Here is a 12713-nt window from a genome sequence, read left to right on the forward strand (position 1 = left end):
AATCAGAAGAGGGGCTGGCCCCGTGGCCAAGTGGTTAAGTTCGCTCGCTCCGGTGCAGGCGGCCCGGTGTTCTGTTGGTTCGAATCCTGGGCGCGGACATGGCACTGCTCATCAAACCACGCTGAGGCAGCGTCCCACATGCCACAACTAGAAGGACCCACAACGAAGAATATACAACTATGTACCAGAGTCCCACATGCCACAACTAGAAGGACCCACAACGAAGAATATACAACTATGTACTGGGGGGCTTTGGGGAGAAAAAGGAAAAAAAAATTTTTTTTAAATCATTAAAAAAAAAAAGTTTAATAATAATAAAAAAAAATGAATCAGAAGAACAGACATACCTAAAGTAGTCGGGAATCATGAAGTAAAGTGACACAAGACAGATAGACAAGATAAAAACATACAAATTTTATTTAATATTTTTACATGTACGTGGGAATCTTCAAAAGGAAAAATGAAGACTCAAGAAACCCATAGGTCCAAAAGCTTATACACTTTTTTAAGCAAAGAATGATAAATTGTGGGGATGTGACAAGACAAAGGGATTTGGGTTAGGGGCAATAAATTGTGGGACAGTGACTAGGAAATATATAGGGGAAACGAACGGAAAATAAGGGTTATTTTAGTAGGTTTGTTTGTATAGACCCACTTCAGCGTAGGTTTCCAGACCCCAGTGATAAGAATGTTCTTCTCTTCCTGGTACAGAAAGGGTACCTCTCTCATGGGAAATTTTATTATCTGCTTTGAAGTTGAAAGGAGGAGGTCAGAGAGCCCTTTCTGCATCTGTTGTTTCTCAAGTGCCTTCAGCTCAAAATAATCAATATGCCCTAGTGGCATGTTGTGGGATGGCATGTTCTGAACCCCTTTAGTATATAGATACAATGGAATATTATTCAGCCTTAAAAAGGAATGGAATTCTGACACATGCAACAACACAGATGAACCTTGAAAACATTATGCTAAGTGAAATGTCAGACACAAAAGGACAAATATTGTATGATTCCACTTATATGAGGTACCTAGAACAGGCAAATGCATAGAGACAAAAGGAATAGAGGTTTCCAGAGGCTGAAGGGAGTAAAGAATGGGGTTACGGTTTAATAGTGATGGGATTCAGTACACAGTACTCCAAAACGTGGCACCTTGGCGTATTGAATATCTCAAGCTGAAGGAATTCGAACAATGACGTGTTCAGGAAGGAATTTCTGACCTTCCCGTGAAGCAGGTCACAAAGCCCTCACCTGAGAGGTGCCTTCCCTATACCTGGAGAAAAGGAGCATCCTCATCACCAAGAAGAATCTGAACTAACACGCCTTGCCAGCTTCCCCCAGTTTACTACGCTTAGCTCACCTTTGTTCTGTTACATCTTTCCACGACTGTCCGCTCTTCATCAAAGTAAGCACAAAAACATTCAGGTTTAATTGTTTCTTCAGGTCTTCATTTCCTTATGAAGGCTCCTGTGTCATGGAAAACTTACCTTGAATAAATTTGTATGCTCTTCTCCTGTTAATCTGTCTTTGTCAGCTTAATTTTCAGGCCAGCCAGGTACCCTAAGAGAGTTGAGGAAAACTTTTTTCCTTCCCTACAATAGGTAGAGAGTTTCTGTTTAGGATGATGAAAAAGTCCTGGAGGCAGATAGTGGTGATAATTGCACAACAATGTGAGTGTACTTAAGGCCACTGAATTGTGCACTTAAAAAAGTTAGGGAGCCAGCCACGTGGCCTAGTGGTTAAGTTCAGTGCCCTGTGCTTCAGGGGTCTGGGTTTGGTTCCTGGGTGTGGACCTACACCACTCGTCTGTGGCCATGCTATGGTAGCATCCCACATACAAAATAGAGGAAGATTGACACAGATGTTATCTCAGGGTGAATCTTCCTCAAGCAAAAAGAGAAAGATTGGCAACAGATGTTAGCTCAGGATGAATCTTCTTCAGAAAAAAAAAAAGGTAAAATGATAAATTTTATGTTATGTATAGTTTACCACAATAAAAATTATATATGTCATTTGTTGGAAGTCTAGTAGGTTTAAAAGCCCTTTCAGAGCCCCAAACACTCCAAACTATGTTCCCTTTTTCTTTCATTAATTAAGTTAATTAATTAATAAGAATTTATTGGGGGCTGGCCCCATGGCCGAGTGGTTAAGTTCGCGCACCCTGCTTTGGCAGTCCAGGGTTTCACCAGTTCGAATCCTGGGCACGGACATGGCACCACTCATAAGGCCATGATGAGGTGGCGTCCCACATGCCACAACTAGAAGGACCCACAACTAAAATATGCAACTATGTACTGGGGAGATTTGGGGAGAAAAAGCAGAAGGAAAAAAAAAAAGAATTTATTGAGAGCTTCTGTACTAAACGTTGTACTAGGTACAACATAAAATTCAAAATAATAAGGCGTCTTTCTTTGCCTGAAATCCATCGTTTCACTCTTCCTAAATTGAGATTAAGGGAAAGCAGTTTAATTTTTTGTATGGCTTTGTTGTCTTTTGCTGGGAAAGGATTGTTAATATGTGTGCTGAGGTAAAAAAATTTTCCCTCTTTATGAATAAATCATTAAACAAAGTTAAATGGATTTGTTTTTGACTGTCGGACCTCTTTAATATGCTAATGTGTATTTTGAATCTCCAAGATAGGCTTAGTAAACGGCATTCCTAAACTTATTTGATCAAAAATTCTTTGTTCTCTTGGAGCAGTTAATTAACACCTCCCTGTGTACTGTGTCTACAGAAGTTGAGCTACAGACATACTCACCATGTGGGAGATTCTCTTTATTCAGGGCTAAATGTATTACGCAATCTTTAATTATGGTATGAATGTGTAGTTTATCTTACCCCTAAGTGTTCTAGAATGTGTACATGATTATTTTCAACAGTTTTAAAAACTTAAAAGGGTAGACTAAACATTGGAGACAAAAATAATTTTCTAAAATAATTTCTTCACTCAATTTACAGTTCTCTATCTCCTTCAAATAGTGCTTATTATTCTCTAAAAAAGTGTTAATTCTGTTTTGGGGAGAAGGACTTGTTATTGGAGATTTTGCAGAAAATTGCAGAAAATGCTGACTTTGTAGTATGTAACTTCTAAACATTGTTAATTAAAAGAAAATGGAGTACCAATCTTTATTCTTTTCTTGATAAAAGCATTCCTAATATTTAGTTGTGTCCTAAGACCTGTGATTTTTCTCTGTCTTTAGATAATTGCAATGTATTTTGCAGCTGATTTTTAATCCATAATTTTAAATATGTCTCCATTTCTCCCATTACTCGACTTGGACTTTGTCACAAGCTTCAACGATATACTCTCATATTTTCCACATATTCTCTAATTTTGTACCATTTCTTTGCAATTAAACATGGTGGGCCAATTTAAGTATGATGAGTATCTGATTAAAGCTAAAGATACAGCAAATTTGAATCCCTGTCATGATTTTAATGTTAGTCTCCATTATATTTTCGTTAGTATTATCACCTTCATGTTTATAAAATATTGAGTCAAATGCATTAGGATATTTAAATAATTGCACAAGCATTACGAAGGGATGGAGATAATGAAGCTGTCAAGATCAAACCTTTAGCTGTCAGGCAGAAGCACCTTGTGATAGCGTGAAATGTTTGTCAGTGAAGGATGAAAGTCTGCATTCAGCATGGGAAAGAGGATTTAGATGTGTGGATGTACACTGGATGGGGCTACAAGTTATCTGAAAGTCAAGCAGTCTAAAACCAAGGACTCCTGAAAAAAGAGGAACTAACAACATGCCATGTGAGTTCAAGGATTAATTCCTACTCGATGACCATGGAGGGCTTCATGGAGAAAGACATGTTTGGGCTGGGTTCTAAGGATAAGTAGGATTCCCAAAAATTATTCCAGACTGAAGAGAGAGGCTGAAATGTGAAAATACTAGTGTGTCTAGGGAAGTAATTTGGTAGTGCAAAGTATGGAGTGCATGAGGGATGGAATAAATGAGACTAGAACACAATAGATTGAGGCCAAATCATTAGTGTAACAAGTTTAGACTTTATTCTCTAAGTAATTGGGAGCTGAGGAAAGTTTTTGAGCAGAGGGCATATCTGTGTTTCAGAACAATTACTCTGGTGGGCCCACAGGGAATAGATGAGACTGGAATGAGGCAGGGAAGCTGGGAGGATAATTAGGATGTTATAATTGTCTAGTGAGAAATGATGAAGACTTGATTGAATGGAAAGGAAGCAATAAATAGGAGAGAAATTTCAAACAGAAAATTAACCGAGCTTGGTGAGTAAATCAATTAGAAATGCATTTGGATCCAAGAAATAGAATTTCTCTGAACAGAGCTTAACGTAGGGGCTTATTTTACACAAGACGATGCAGGTAGGTGGCTGTTGGTGTTAGTGCAGAAGCTTGACAATATCGGGGCTATTTCTCAGTTCTCTTGGTTTTCGCCTCATGCTGTCCAACAACTTTCTCCTCCACAGCTGACTTTAGGTGTTATTGGCCAGAACTAGGTCACCTGGCAGTCTCTAGCTGGAGGCTGGGAAAGTGGGGAACAGGACTGTCTTGTCTGCTTGAGGCTGACTATGGTCTGTAGGTAAGGGCTGATCACATTGTCCTTTTGAAAAAAATTATTACTTGGAACAAATAGGCATTGGATATTAGGCGGACAATTGATAACGTTTGCCACAGTGACTGATTGGATGTACGGGGTGCAGTGAGTTGAATAGTGTCCCCCTAAAATTTCTGTCCACCTGTAACCTCAGAATATGACTTTATTTAAAAATAGGGTCTGTGCAGATGTAAATAAGGTAAGGATCATGATGAGATCGTACTGGATTAGGATGAGCCATTTCCAATGAGAGTGTTCTTATAAGTGTCAAAAATAAAGCCAGACACTAGGTTTTAATCAATAATAAATTATCACAGTAGGGAAGAGGCTCCCACATGAACTTAATTCAACCTCAATATGTGCAGAGGTAACTGGGTGTTTTAAAGGAAGAATGAAGGAGTAAGGAGGGAGAAAGGTGGGAGTTTGAACAGTCCCAGGGAAGTGGAAATTTACAAAAAGTGAGAGGGAGGAGGAGGGTTGGTCCCTGTGAAACCCATCTGAATTTGCCAACTGGCACTTATAAGGTTAGGCTCCTCCTCTCACAGAACCTGGGTGACAAGGGCCCTATCTTCAGGTGTTGGCTGGAACAAACAGTAAATTCTTTTGGCAGCTTTGAGTTTTTCCAGGCAGGAACTTAAAAGGGCTGGGCTTATCATCATAAGGCTTCAGCCTTGAGCTGTTAGAAACTGTGCTTGTGCTTGTTCAAGTTTTTTAATGTGTGTAGGTAGGGGGAGGGGAGGATGAACTAAACCATTTGTGCAGAGTCTGCAGTTTTGATAGACCAAGGTTGAGGCCTAGTCAAAAAGAGGGCTTAGAGGAGCCTGACTAGAGTTCAGTCAAGTAGAGAATAAGAGGCAAAGTGAAGGAGGCCATGTGAAGATGGAAGCAGAGATTGGAGCTATGCTGCCGAAAACCAAGGAACACCAGGAATCATCAGAAGCTGGAGGAGGCCAGGCAGGATCCCACCCTAGAAGCTTTGGAAAGCGTGTGGCTCTTCTGATACTTTGATTTCCAATTTCTGGCCTCCTGAACTGGGAGAAAATTCATTTCTGCTATTTTAGTCCACTCAGTTTGTGGCAGTTTGTTACAGGAGCCCTGGGAAAGTGATACACAGGGTGAAGGACAGGGAAGCTTCAAAGCACAGGAGCCTGGGAAGATATCAATACCAGGGGTTGAACATGCTGACTCTGGGACATTTGGGAAATATTCATATGGAGATGTCAGGCAGGGATTGGGATTGTGGATTTTGGCTTGAGGAGTGAAATAAAGAATGAAGAGACTACCGGGGAAAGAAAAGTAAACTTCATTAAGCAATAGTTTATAACTTAAAATTGAATATAATCATAGTGCTTAATTGCCCACTTCAACACAATTATTTCCTTCCGATTTCCAAATTTTATTTCTGTTTGGCAGGGATAGAAGAGAAAGCTAGCATCATTGAGGGCTAATGAATTTGGCTTGTAAAGACCAATGAATTTCCACAAACTAAGTTTGGAATGAGTCGTTAGTAGCACTTTGATTTCCCATTTGCATTAGTAGCAACTTTAGCAGCACTTTCTAAAACTTCACGGTGGATTGCTGTCTCTATTAGTTTTTTTTTTCAAATAAGAAACCAATAAACACTAAGCATAGTGTTGCTATATCCTCAGTGCTCCTAATGTAATTTGTTCATATATCTAATATTGCTTTTATCCCACTGCATTGTGATTATCATTTTATCTCCCCCTCTAGACTGTGAATTTCTTAAGGACAATGCACCATTTTTATTCATATTTGTGCCTCAATTACCTATCACAATATTCAGCACAGTAAGTAATTTATGTAATAATTGTTGGATGAATTGCAATAACAGTAGTTAAAGGCTCAGGCTCTGGAGCTAGATCCTGGCTCTGCTGCATATTATCTTTGGGACCTTGGGCAAATTACCAAACCTCTCTGTGCCTCGTTTTTTTCATCATAACATGGAATAATAATAAAACCCTCCTCATAAAAATGTTGTGATAATTAAATAAATTGATACAGTTAAAGCACTTAGAAGAGTACTAAGCATAGAGTAAATGCTCAATACATGATCAGTATCCACAATACGTTATTGAATTATTTTTTCCTTCATGACCTTATCATAATCTGTAGATTAATTTACTTGTCTACTGACAAATAAGTCCCATGACTTGCCCATGGAGGCAAGAACCTTGTCTGTTTAGTTTTCCACCCGTTCCATGTTTAACATCTCATCTGCATACAGTAAAGATTAGTAACAGTTTGTTAAAGGAACAGATTGATGAATGATCCATTTCCTTCAATGGTCATTGAATGATCATTGATGAAAGATCTGTAGAGTCTAATTGAAATCTTTCTCATATTGAACAACATTGATCAACATTGAAGGTCCTTCTAGTTCAAAGTCATAAAAAAAAAAAGCAACGTGTCATAACAACAAACTTTCAGGCAGATCTAGGAAAAAAAGACTTCTTATTATTTCTAGAACTAACTACCTGAAAATAGGATAATACCTTGTATCACTACGTTAATATACTCATTTTTATTCCCTGTTTCTGCTTTTCAGGCAGTTTTGACACTGGAACAACGAACAATAATATATTCTCAGAGAAAGACTGATCCACTTGCTGGTGACAGTGTTCAGAACAGGCTACCCCAAAATATGGCACCCTGGCACATTAAATATTTTAAGCTGAAGGAATTTGAGCAAAGTCATGTACAGGAAGGACCTTCTGACCTTCCCCTGAAGCAGGTCATAAAACCCTCCCACACCTGTCGGAAAGGAGTATCCTTATCTCCAAAGATAAAGGGACACACAAAGGAATCCGAATGAACGGGCCTTGCTAAGTCCCCTCTCCCCTTTATTAAATTTAGCTCATGCTCTTTATCTTGTCATGTCTTTCCACGACTTTCCACTCTTCATCAAACCTAGCATACAAACACTCAGGTTTAACAATTTCTTCAAGTCTTCATTTCCTTGTGAAGGCTCCCAAGTCGCATAAAACTTACATTAAATAAATTTCTATGCTTTTCTCTTGTTAATCTGTCTTTTGTTACGGGGTTCCCAACAGAGAACTTAGACAGGTAAAGGAAAAAGATACTTTTCCTCCCCTATACTGGAATACAGTTAAAGGTTATTTCACGTGAATTTTCTTTTTTTAATATGATCCATATAGAGGGAGAGTCAATGATGAAGAATCAGCTATTTTTAAAATCAATCCCTCTATTGGGATACTAAAGAAATTTGTGAAAAGAAAACTAACAGAATCGTTACAGCATTAAAAGTTTCCAAACCAAAATTCGAAATACCCTTATTTAACATAAAGCCTTTCACAATTGCTTGGTTCTGCCATTCTTCTATAGATTTGTCCAGAGAGGACAGCAACAAAGGAAGAATATGTAAACATTTTAATCATTTCCCACTTGCCACCTGTGACAGTTCACGGTGCTGAAATCAGAAAGGATGGGATCACTTTTCCATTTCTTTAAGGTCACCAAGGACAGACAAGCTCAGGACATACTGTATTTGTCAGAAGCAAAAGAGATGACTGGTGAGGTGGCAGTGACAAATCTGTTCCAGGCTTAGCTCATTTTACTGAAGAATGTGTGTCCCCTTCTGACATTTATCAAAAGAAATTCAATTTTATAAAAAGAAGGATGTCAAATAATAGTACATAGCTAACACTCATTCTGCTGCTGTCGGAAGGCCAGATGGGGGCAAAAAAAGGAAAAGGGTAGATGAAAGAGAAAGTCGTGCTGGCAAGAAGCAGAAAACCAAACAGGGTGGAAGGTCAGGCCTAATATACTTATAGGCTTGAATACATTTCTAATTAAATCACCTATTTTTGAGATCCATATTAGTGCCTGGTTCACACATTGGAATATCATCTTTCATTCTCTCCAAATATAAAGAATGATGCAAAGTGGGGTGGGTTTTTTTTTGTTTGTTCTGCATCAAGAAAGAAAATTAATAAACCCAATAAAACCCCACAGCACCAGGTACAATGAAATGCATCCCGTGGGCAAGCAATCAGTATTTCTTCTGGTGATGATGATGACTTTTCTCTGGCAGAAAAGGATATTCTGGGTCAAAAAAATAAAACTAAAAGTTGTGACAGAGGCAGCAGAAAAACAGAAGTCAGTTTAAGATCAAAGGAAGAGATTCTATCAAGAGACTAATGAGGAAGCTGACAAAATACTGTAACAAGTAATAGTGTTTTACCATGCTGCATAAAAATATTGGATTAAGGTACAAATTAAATATCTTTCTCGGTGAGGGGTTTCTGCAGGACATAAGCAATTAGGCTGCTGTCTAGAGAAGGCAGGAAACTTGATTAACAGATCCAAAAAGACAGTGTAGGGAAGATGGGTTTAACACCAGGAGGTGAAACACCAACTGTTACGCAAATTGACTTTTCCCAAAATGTTCGATAATTTCAAGCAAGGACTGAAATACATGTGTTTTTTTTCAACGTCACTGTTCTCTGGCCTTAAACTAGTCAAAGGAGGTTCTTATTAAGTAAATGCTACTGATGCATGTGTCCCAGTCGGTCTCCTGAGATGAGTACCGAAGACACTACGGAAGATTTAACCATGAAACAGGTTTTTGCTTCTCTTCTCAAAATTTTCAAATATTTCAGGTGTCCTAGCTAAGGGTGGTTGAGCAGGCAGCTTGTGGGACCTGGTGAAGGGTCCCGGAGATGCTAGCTGTAAAGTGTCTGTATACGACCTCTTTGAGTCCTGTTCCCCCTGTGTGGTGCCTATTGATGCAATCCAAGGCAGTCTTATTTAGAATAGGGACCCTAGAAGCTGCTAAAAGTAGGCATTGACAAAATACTTTGTGTATTTCTCCCACAAATAAGGCGTTGTGCTAAGACCAGAGGCTTTAAACCAGGAATCTAGTAAAAATCATAACTATTATACTTACTATACTTATTAAACTTGCACTTACTGTTGTTGAGATTTTCAAACTCAAGGTCCTAAAAGTTATGCAGAATATTAAAAAATGTATCTGTTATCAAGTATCTGTCCTTGAACAAAAATAAATCAAACTCTGTAGCATACATACCCAATTCTTCTGCTCCCTCTTGGACGACATTGAGAAGAATTCATGTCATGTAAATGATCTTCCACAGTCATCTTCAGAAGTATTATTACCAGCACAGCATTCAAGGTTTGAAAATTTGCACTGGGCTGGCCACAAACATTTGCACAAATCCTTTTGCATTGTTAAAAAGAAACAACAGACTCAAAATGGAGTCACTGTGCTAAGCTCCATGTCAGCAAACCAAGGCTTAATAACAGTTTCAACCTCTCCCAGGAACGTGACCTTTAACCAGTGAATCTGCAATTACCTGGTCAGCACTAGGAAGGTCATCCCCCCGTAGACCTCTTCCACCTTCCCCTAAAGGAAGGTGACCTTGCCTGAAACCACAGTAGCTTCCTTGTCCCCTCCCCTTCTGCCTATACAAAAGCCTTCCATTTTGTACACCTTCTCAGAGCTCCTTTCCGTTTGCTAGAAGGGGTGCTGCCCAATTCATGAATTGTTGAATAAAGTCAATTAGATCTTCAAATTCACTTGGGTGGATTTTGCAGTTTTTAACAAATTATAGAGAATAAATAATAAATGATCAAATAAACAAAATAAGTTAATATATAAATTTTTAGCTCTTCATATCAGGGCTTGGCAAACTTTTTCACTTCAGGGCCAGATAGTAAATATGTTCGCCTTTGTGTCTCATACAGCCTCCTGTGACTCCTCAACTCTGCTGTTGTGACACAGACAATACATAAACAAATGGGCATGGCTGTGTTCCAATAAAGTGTTATTTACAATAACAGGCAGCGGACTTTGGCCTGCAAGCCATAGTTTGCTGCCCCTGTTTCATATCATCATTTTTTTCCCCTGCATTTCTTTGTATTCATCCTCTGTCACAAAGTCACAGCCTTGCATTCAAAATGCACCAAAGCTGTGGCTACAGACCAAACATTGTAAACAAAGATTGCAGGGGGGACCTGAGAATCAGTTAAAAGTCTGTGCTGAATCATTAATGAAATATACATTGAGAAACATTCAGGTTAACAATCCATCTCCCCTGCCGCTTGAGTGATCTTTCTAAAATGCGAGTCTGATCCTGAAACTCCCTAGCTTAAAATGCGTCACCTGCAGCAGACAGCCCTGACTCTTTAGCTTGTCACAATGGGCTGGTCAGTGGCTGACCCTGCATTCCTCTTACCTCATCTCTTGCCATTCCTTCTCTCTCACATTCTACACTCCAGCTACACGGAAGGACTTGTAATTTCCAGAATGATACCTGCTCTCTTGTTTTCCAACCCATGTACTTATTACTCACTCTGCCTGAAACCTTCTTCTGTAAACATTCCTGACCTTGCTAACTCCTTGAAGACTGAGCTTAGGTCTTTTAGGCGGCTTTGACTCCCACACTATGCTCCCAAGACACCCTTTGCACACCTGCAGTATAACATTCTCACCACTATCTAGAAATAACTATTTCCTTGCCTACTGCCTGAGATAAATTTAAAATTCTTGAAAGCTGAAACTGCATTTTCTTAAAGCGTGGTGCCTGGCACCTGGAGAACAATCCATATGATTATAGGCTCAATTAATCAATTAATTAAATGAGCTTTGGGCCTCTCTACTTCAGCGTGTAACTTCAAAGTTCCCAATTGTAAGCAATTCATTTTATTTTGCATATTATCCTAAATGATGCTCAAACAACTAATAAAGAAAAGAAAAAAAATCAGTTAAACCAGTAACTCCATTTCATAAAAGGGGAAAAGTATTAATAAAGCCATTTTGCATTTATCGCATAAGTAGGAATCTTTTCTCAACTGCTAGTCATATTGAGAGCCAGGTTTTATTTGAAGAGCAATTAAACATTTATGGGGTCTACAGGAGACATGAACAGATGCTGTATAAAGAAGTCCAGAAGAACAGACTGTAGAAAAAATAAATTTGTGTTTCAGTGGAAAACTATGCATTATCTACATACATATCCTTCTGGGTTATTAGATTCCTTCTGGGAATATTAGATTTCTTCGGGGTTGTTAGATTCTAGACTTTGATAATCTTTGAACTATTTTATGACTCTTTGTAAGTTGATAGACATGCACATTCTGTCTGGTCTGGAAGAGTTTCAACTGACTTCCCATCTACCTGAGGAAAAGAACAGTTTTGCCTCCATTTCCAATTCCCTTACTCCATAGAAATTCGTGCCTTTTGACTTTTCTTTAAACCGATTATAACATCCACATGGTTCCCTCATTGAAGGAGTAAAATAAAATCTTGAACACATGCTCATTTTTATATCCATATGAGAGTCATGATTTTACCTTTTCCAGAAAATTATCTTTTAACAGTTTTGGAGGTTCCTCTGAGACACTCAATGGATTCACCTGCCAGAGCCAGGAAAGCTTCATAAGCAGAGAAGTGCACTTCATGGGCAGTTTACACCCAAGCTGGTCTTTTCTTGGCTCCCAAAAATGAATCTAAAATGGCAATAAAACTTTGCTCGTTCTCTGCTTTTCTAGTTTTCAATTTCCTGTCTACCAATTTTATGTTTTGTGTTTTGGTTTTGGATTGTTTGTGTCCAATGAGTTATTTCCCAGTAACTGTTAGGAATTTGATTTTACAACCTGATTATTTGGTGATCTCTGTAAATGGATTAATAGTTAATAGAGAGCTCTGCTGGGTGAGAGATGGCAGAGAATGTGGTGCGTTAGTCTTTTCTGTTTGTCTATTTTGAGATCAAATCAATTAAGAATTTTGTGCCCACTGGGAAGGTGATGTCTAGACTGGCGAGTTTTATATCTGTGTGTTTACTCTTGACCCATGGCTGAAATTTTGGAACGGAAGCTCTAAGATTTCTCCTTCTCTCTGCGTCTGTATGTATGTGACTATGATTCAGAGAAGCCTTAACTTCTCATCAGGCGAGTGTGTAATATTTGCTACTTTCCAATAGTATTAATAAATTAGATTATAATATCTCTTTAAAATTTTTATTCTGATTGGCTTACGGAGATAAGTACTCACATGATTAGAATATTCCTAAAATTCTCAGAAAATAAGGAAATTAAACTTCTCATACTTTCAATGTGCTAGATTAAAAAA

At 38.5% G+C, this 12713-nt stretch overlaps 1 long non-coding RNA gene across 1 annotated transcript; it reads left to right on the plus strand.

Annotated features, from left to right (window-relative positions):
- The first annotated feature begins 4973 nt into the window (after positions 1–4973).
- On the plus strand, positions 4974–7611 carry LOC139082883 (uncharacterized). The gene is made up of 2 exons (XR_011539222.1): positions 4974–6390; positions 7149–7611. It is a non-coding gene; the product is annotated as an uncharacterized lncRNA (long non-coding RNA).
- The last annotated feature ends 5102 nt before the right edge of the window (positions 7612–12713 follow it).

The sequence above is a fragment of the Equus przewalskii genome, chromosome 4 (genome assembly GCF_037783145.1).
Source record: "Equus przewalskii isolate Varuska chromosome 4, EquPr2, whole genome shotgun sequence".
Classification (NCBI taxonomy): domain Eukaryota; kingdom Metazoa; phylum Chordata; class Mammalia; order Perissodactyla; family Equidae; genus Equus; species Equus przewalskii.